Genomic DNA, 4,998 nt, shown 5'->3' with positions numbered 1-4,998 from the left:
CAGCTCCGCAATGATAGTTGCTGCACACGAACATGTATATACGTCGTAATATAATCAACACCGTGACCATAATACGCAAGCGAATGCTGCTCACGACACATAAACTGCATTTCAGTGCTTGGATCTTAAAGCACGCGCGTAAAACACCTCATTGTAAAATACGCCACGCGTTTATTATATGCCGAAAATGAAATAAAACACAAAGAACCTTCATGAAATTGTAGTGGAGCGCGCACAAGTACATTCTGAACGCGATAAATATATAATGAAGAGCTGCGTTCGTCGAATCACACGAGCTTGACTTGCATCCCCGGCGAGAGTGATTTTGACGGCTTTTAGAATCGACTTCTAGTTGTATGCAGCAAGCATATTAAAGAACTCGGGCTTTTATTCGCCGATAATAAAATCTTGTTTGCTTACTCTTCACCACTTCTAAGCAAGCTAATAAAATAGGGGAAAAGCGTATCTTTAGTTTAAGCTTGCAGCTGCGGACTGCGCTGTGTTTGCGAAGTATCTCGGAACAACTTCTTATCTTAAGCTCAATCGCTCTCCGCAGACTACAGCGGGCGCGGGCTATAGTCCGGAAAGTACGGTACTTAGAACTTTTTGAGCGGCTTTGCGAACTTTCTAGGAGAGAAACGCGCTTCCTCCCAGCGAAAAGACAATTTCAAGGCTCGGTGTGAGTAAAGAAATGTTTACCTTCGGTATGGCGCAGCGCTGCGGCGTGGCAAACTTTGTAGTAAAGTGTGCACTGGCCGAGATGGGAAAGGGGAAAGTTGCTCCCAGAAGTTCCCAGAACAAAATTATGGGATGGTGAATAGGTGACCTCGGTAAAAGAGTTCTGTCGCACTCAGTTAATAGCCAAAAGAAATGCAAAGTGCAAAATATAAGCATGACGTTCCTGGGCGTTTCTTTTTCTTAGATTTTTGGGCATTTGTACTTTATCGCGCCAAGGTGCGACAGAAATAGTTTTACGGGGAGGAAAACGTATATATACAGGCACTCGGCCCATCTGTCGGTCATTCCAGTTCGTTTTAGTGCTTAGATTTTGTCGACGTATTTTTTTCCTTCAATATGCCAGGAGACCGTTTAGATTTCGTCGACGTATGCCTTTTCCTCCATATGCCAGGAGACCGTTGTGTGGCGAGGTGGTGCCAGAATGCCTCCGCCACTGGAGATGGAGTTTCCTTCTTCAGTTTCCCTAATGTCGCCAGGTAAGTGTCACTCTCTTATGATTTGATTTTTATGTAATTCAACTTCTACGTTTGCGTTCTCATATTTATCGAAGTGCGCATTGGTAGTCGTCCTGCTCTCCTAAGTATTCATGGTGTCACTGCGCTCGGCATTCTTATTTTCCTTTTCCTTTGCAATTCAGTATGTTGAAACATAACTGCCGCTGAATAACCCCTGTATTATAAAAAATGCATGAGCCATGAGACGTCACTGCTATATGACAAACTGCTTCTATAGGCGGGGTTTCGGTCGATCTTTAACGGTCCCACCACTACGGATTCTCACACGAAATACAACGGATGAGTTTCACGCCAGCTGATTAATTTCCTCGCTTTCTTTTTTAAAACAATTGTATATTTCAAGCACGCGGTATATTGAACCGGGAAACAGCGGACGAACGAGCGCGGCCGCGCAAGCGCGGCGCGCTCGGCGGTCTCAACGACCAATAGCGTGCGCCGGCAAAAGCGGCATGTTCAAACGATGCACGCTCGACAGTTTTAACTGTTGCGGTTTTATTTCTCCCCGTTTATATTTAGTTCTAAGTGGCCACCCGATTCATGGCCAATACCCCGCTTTTATGCGCCGCGAACACGCAGGACATTGTTAAACTGGTGAACGGTCTAAATAGCGCGCTCATCAAATGACACCACGCTTACAAGAAGCAGGGAAAAATTGCCAGATTATTAATACGATAATGTCATTACCCTAAATGAAAAATCCAACAATAGTACTATTTTGGTACAAATGCCTTGCTAAAGCATGTGGGGAGATATGAAATTTTTTTAGGCTTCCATGCACACTAAGAAATTTGTATTTGTAACTGGTATTGCATTTTATGGTGGATAATGAACGCTTGGCGCAAGTCTCAGAATCTGCATTGATTAGTGTGCCTTCATACATTCATCGAAGTATACCGCACATTGGCTGTCTGCATGAATGTGCTGCTGAAACAATTACCTGTGCATCTCAACTGTAATGGAGTTGAAAACAAATGATGTCTGGATCACCTCACAACACAGATAGGTTCAGTGTCTCTTCCATCGAGCCAAAATGCTTACTACACTTTCATTTTAGCACCACATTGTTAAAAACTTCATAATTAGTTTAGTAATGTAAAGGTACCGGTGAATGAAAATGACACGACCCTGCTGCTATTTTTTCCTTTAAGCTCCTTGCAAAATCAGGATGGTCTTTTGTCTCCAGGGCAACAGCTCGGATTGATTACACCAATGTACCAGAGCTAAAGGATGTCTCCATACAGCAACTGAGCAAGCATAAGCTGTGTGAATGCCACTTCACTCCCGAGATGTTCCTGAAAACAGGAGCAGCATCGCTTGGAATGCGCAAAAGACTTAAGTAAACTGCAGTGCCTACTGTGCCTGTTTATGACCCTACATTCAGAGATTTGGTATCAGAAGGTAAGCTGACCTTTCTTGCTTTGTTGCTCGTTTTTTTTATTTTGGTGCTCACTTGAATGCAAGAGCTTCATGGTTTGAAAACTTCAATTTCAGTGTTCTACAAAGGGCCTCAACCACCTCAAGGTATGATTTAAATATTTATTTAGCTGGATATGCAGAAGACCAGCAATGTTTGGCAGCTGTAACAGCACCGAAACAATTTGTCTGCTTCCAAGGTATGGAAAGTGGTTCATCATGAAGTGCAGTGCTGTGTTAACTATTTTTATGAGACCTTTTCCATAACCATGGCTCATTACCCTTCAAGCGGTCGCCTTTGTATGCAATGAAGACCTGCTGCTTTGGGCTGTAAAACTAGGGTGGTATACCATGCATGGGTCTTAAATTTTTTTTTACGTTTCTAGCAGTCATTCCAGCAATCCCTTCAGAGCAGTCCACAGCGTCCATGACAGCAGCAGCTGCTGCTGCCTTAGAAGCATCTTTGTTGCCCACCGGTATGTCACTGTTCATTGCAATATGCTAAGCTGTCACTGCTATACGGCATGGTTAATTTTAATTTGTGCTAATTTGTTTTATATGCAGGACTGTCGCTACCTCCTGTGCATGGTGACAATACATACAGCCAACCAAAGCCTGCATTAGGTAAGGCAGTAGTTTTCAGGCTGTTGCAGCCTAATTTTGTTTCCTGTAAGTGTTTAGTTCACTGTTGTTTTTAGGACTGCCCCAATTCCAAGACTTTGCCAAACCAGCACCAATGGGGACTAACAGTGCCACCCAGAATAAGGAAATTTTTCATAACGCGAATTAATGCAATACACTGGCTAGTCCTATGAACTTATGCTTCAAACGTATTTTGTACACCCACTTAAGACAGCTACAGCTACATGAAGGCACAATTTATTTTGTTTAATGATTGTGAGCAATGGTTTTACCTGAGCTCTGAAAATTGTGCATTTTTACTTTTCTAGCAGTCATTCCAGCAATCCCTTCAGAGCAGTCCACAGAGTCCATGACAGCAGCAGCTGCTGCTGCCTTAGAAGCATATTTGTTGACCACCGGTATGTCACTGCTCATTGCAATATGCTAAGCTGTCACTGCTATCCGGCATGATCAATTTTAATTTATGCTAATTTGTTTTATATGCAGAACTGTCGCTACCTCCTGTGTATGGTGACCATACATACAGCCAACCAAAGCCTGCATTAGGTAAGGCAGTAGTTTTCAGGTTGTTGCAGCCTAATTGTGTTTCCTCTAAGTATTTAGTTCACTGTTTTTGGACTGCCCCAATTCCAAGACTTTGCCAAACCAGCACCATTGGGGACTCGCAGAGCTACCCAGGGTAAGGAAATCTTTCATAAAGTGAATTAATGCAATACACTGGAGTCCTATAAACTTATGCTTCAAACATATTTTGTACACCCACTTAAGACAGCTGCAGCTACATGAAGGCACAATTTATTTTGTTTAATGATTGTAAGCAACGGTTTTACCAAAGCTCTGGAAATTGTGCATATTACATGTGATACACAAGCATGCACACGATGCCCCACAGTGCTGCCCACGTAATCACGCCTTTAAGCCTACCCAGATGCATTGTTGACCAAAGCCATCGACAGCATGTTTGTCATTACAGCTGTGTTGTATTGCAGTTTTCGTAAAAGCTACGACTTCATAAATTATGTTAACCTGTCAATTCAAGGCACGCCAAAACGAGACAGGACCACTATCCAGACTAAGACACCATGCTCCTTCAAATCAAGGCTCGAGGCTGCTACTGTCGCAGATAGTAAGTCTGTGCTACCTCAAACAATATTTTTCACGCAATTCCTTCACTACTGGGATACCTATGCTCCTACATGAACGGTTGTGTAATCAAATGCTGTCCTTTCCTTCATTTAGGTAGCCCTGCACAACCAGACCTCTCTGTGACAACAGGTCTTAGTGACATTGCTGTGGATGGTATGCTTGAGGAATTTTTATTTTCGTGATAGAATGCAGAGCACTGAGTAGCAAAATCTTCCTTTGTGTACAATGTGTCAACATAAAACATGTTCATTTCATTTAGTGGACACCTTAATGCTAGGCTTCCCATCAGAATCGCAAGCATATCGGAGTCCTCAAGCCTCTCCAGATGTGTCAGTCACTTGTAGCACCTGCGCCCACACACAGTAGGTTTGTTTTGCCAGTTACTTAGAACATTCATAACACAGTTCAACCAATCAATTCCAGGCACACCAAAAGCCAGGACCCAGACGTCCACATCGGAGTCATGCAAATCACGGCTTGCAGCAGCTATTGCCATGGATGGCAAGTTTCATTCCCTTCTTGCTTGAAACAGTGTATTCCATGT

General features: G+C 43.1%; 1 long non-coding RNA gene across 1 annotated transcript; it reads left to right on the top strand.

Annotated features, from left to right (window-relative positions):
* The first annotated feature begins 3,920 nt into the window (after positions 1–3,920).
* On the top strand, positions 3,921–4,695 carry LOC142571140 (uncharacterized). Its single transcript, XR_012825779.1, has 3 exons — positions 3,921–3,987; positions 4,348–4,434; positions 4,548–4,695. It is a non-coding gene; the product is annotated as an uncharacterized LOC142571140 (long non-coding RNA).
* The last annotated feature ends 303 nt before the right edge of the window (positions 4,696–4,998 follow it).

This window comes from Dermacentor variabilis, chromosome 2 (assembly GCF_050947875.1).
Source record: "Dermacentor variabilis isolate Ectoservices chromosome 2, ASM5094787v1, whole genome shotgun sequence".
Classification (NCBI taxonomy): domain Eukaryota; kingdom Metazoa; phylum Arthropoda; class Arachnida; order Ixodida; family Ixodidae; genus Dermacentor; species Dermacentor variabilis.
Note: the sequence above shows the minus strand (reverse complement) of the source record. Positions and strands in the feature narration are given on the sequence as shown.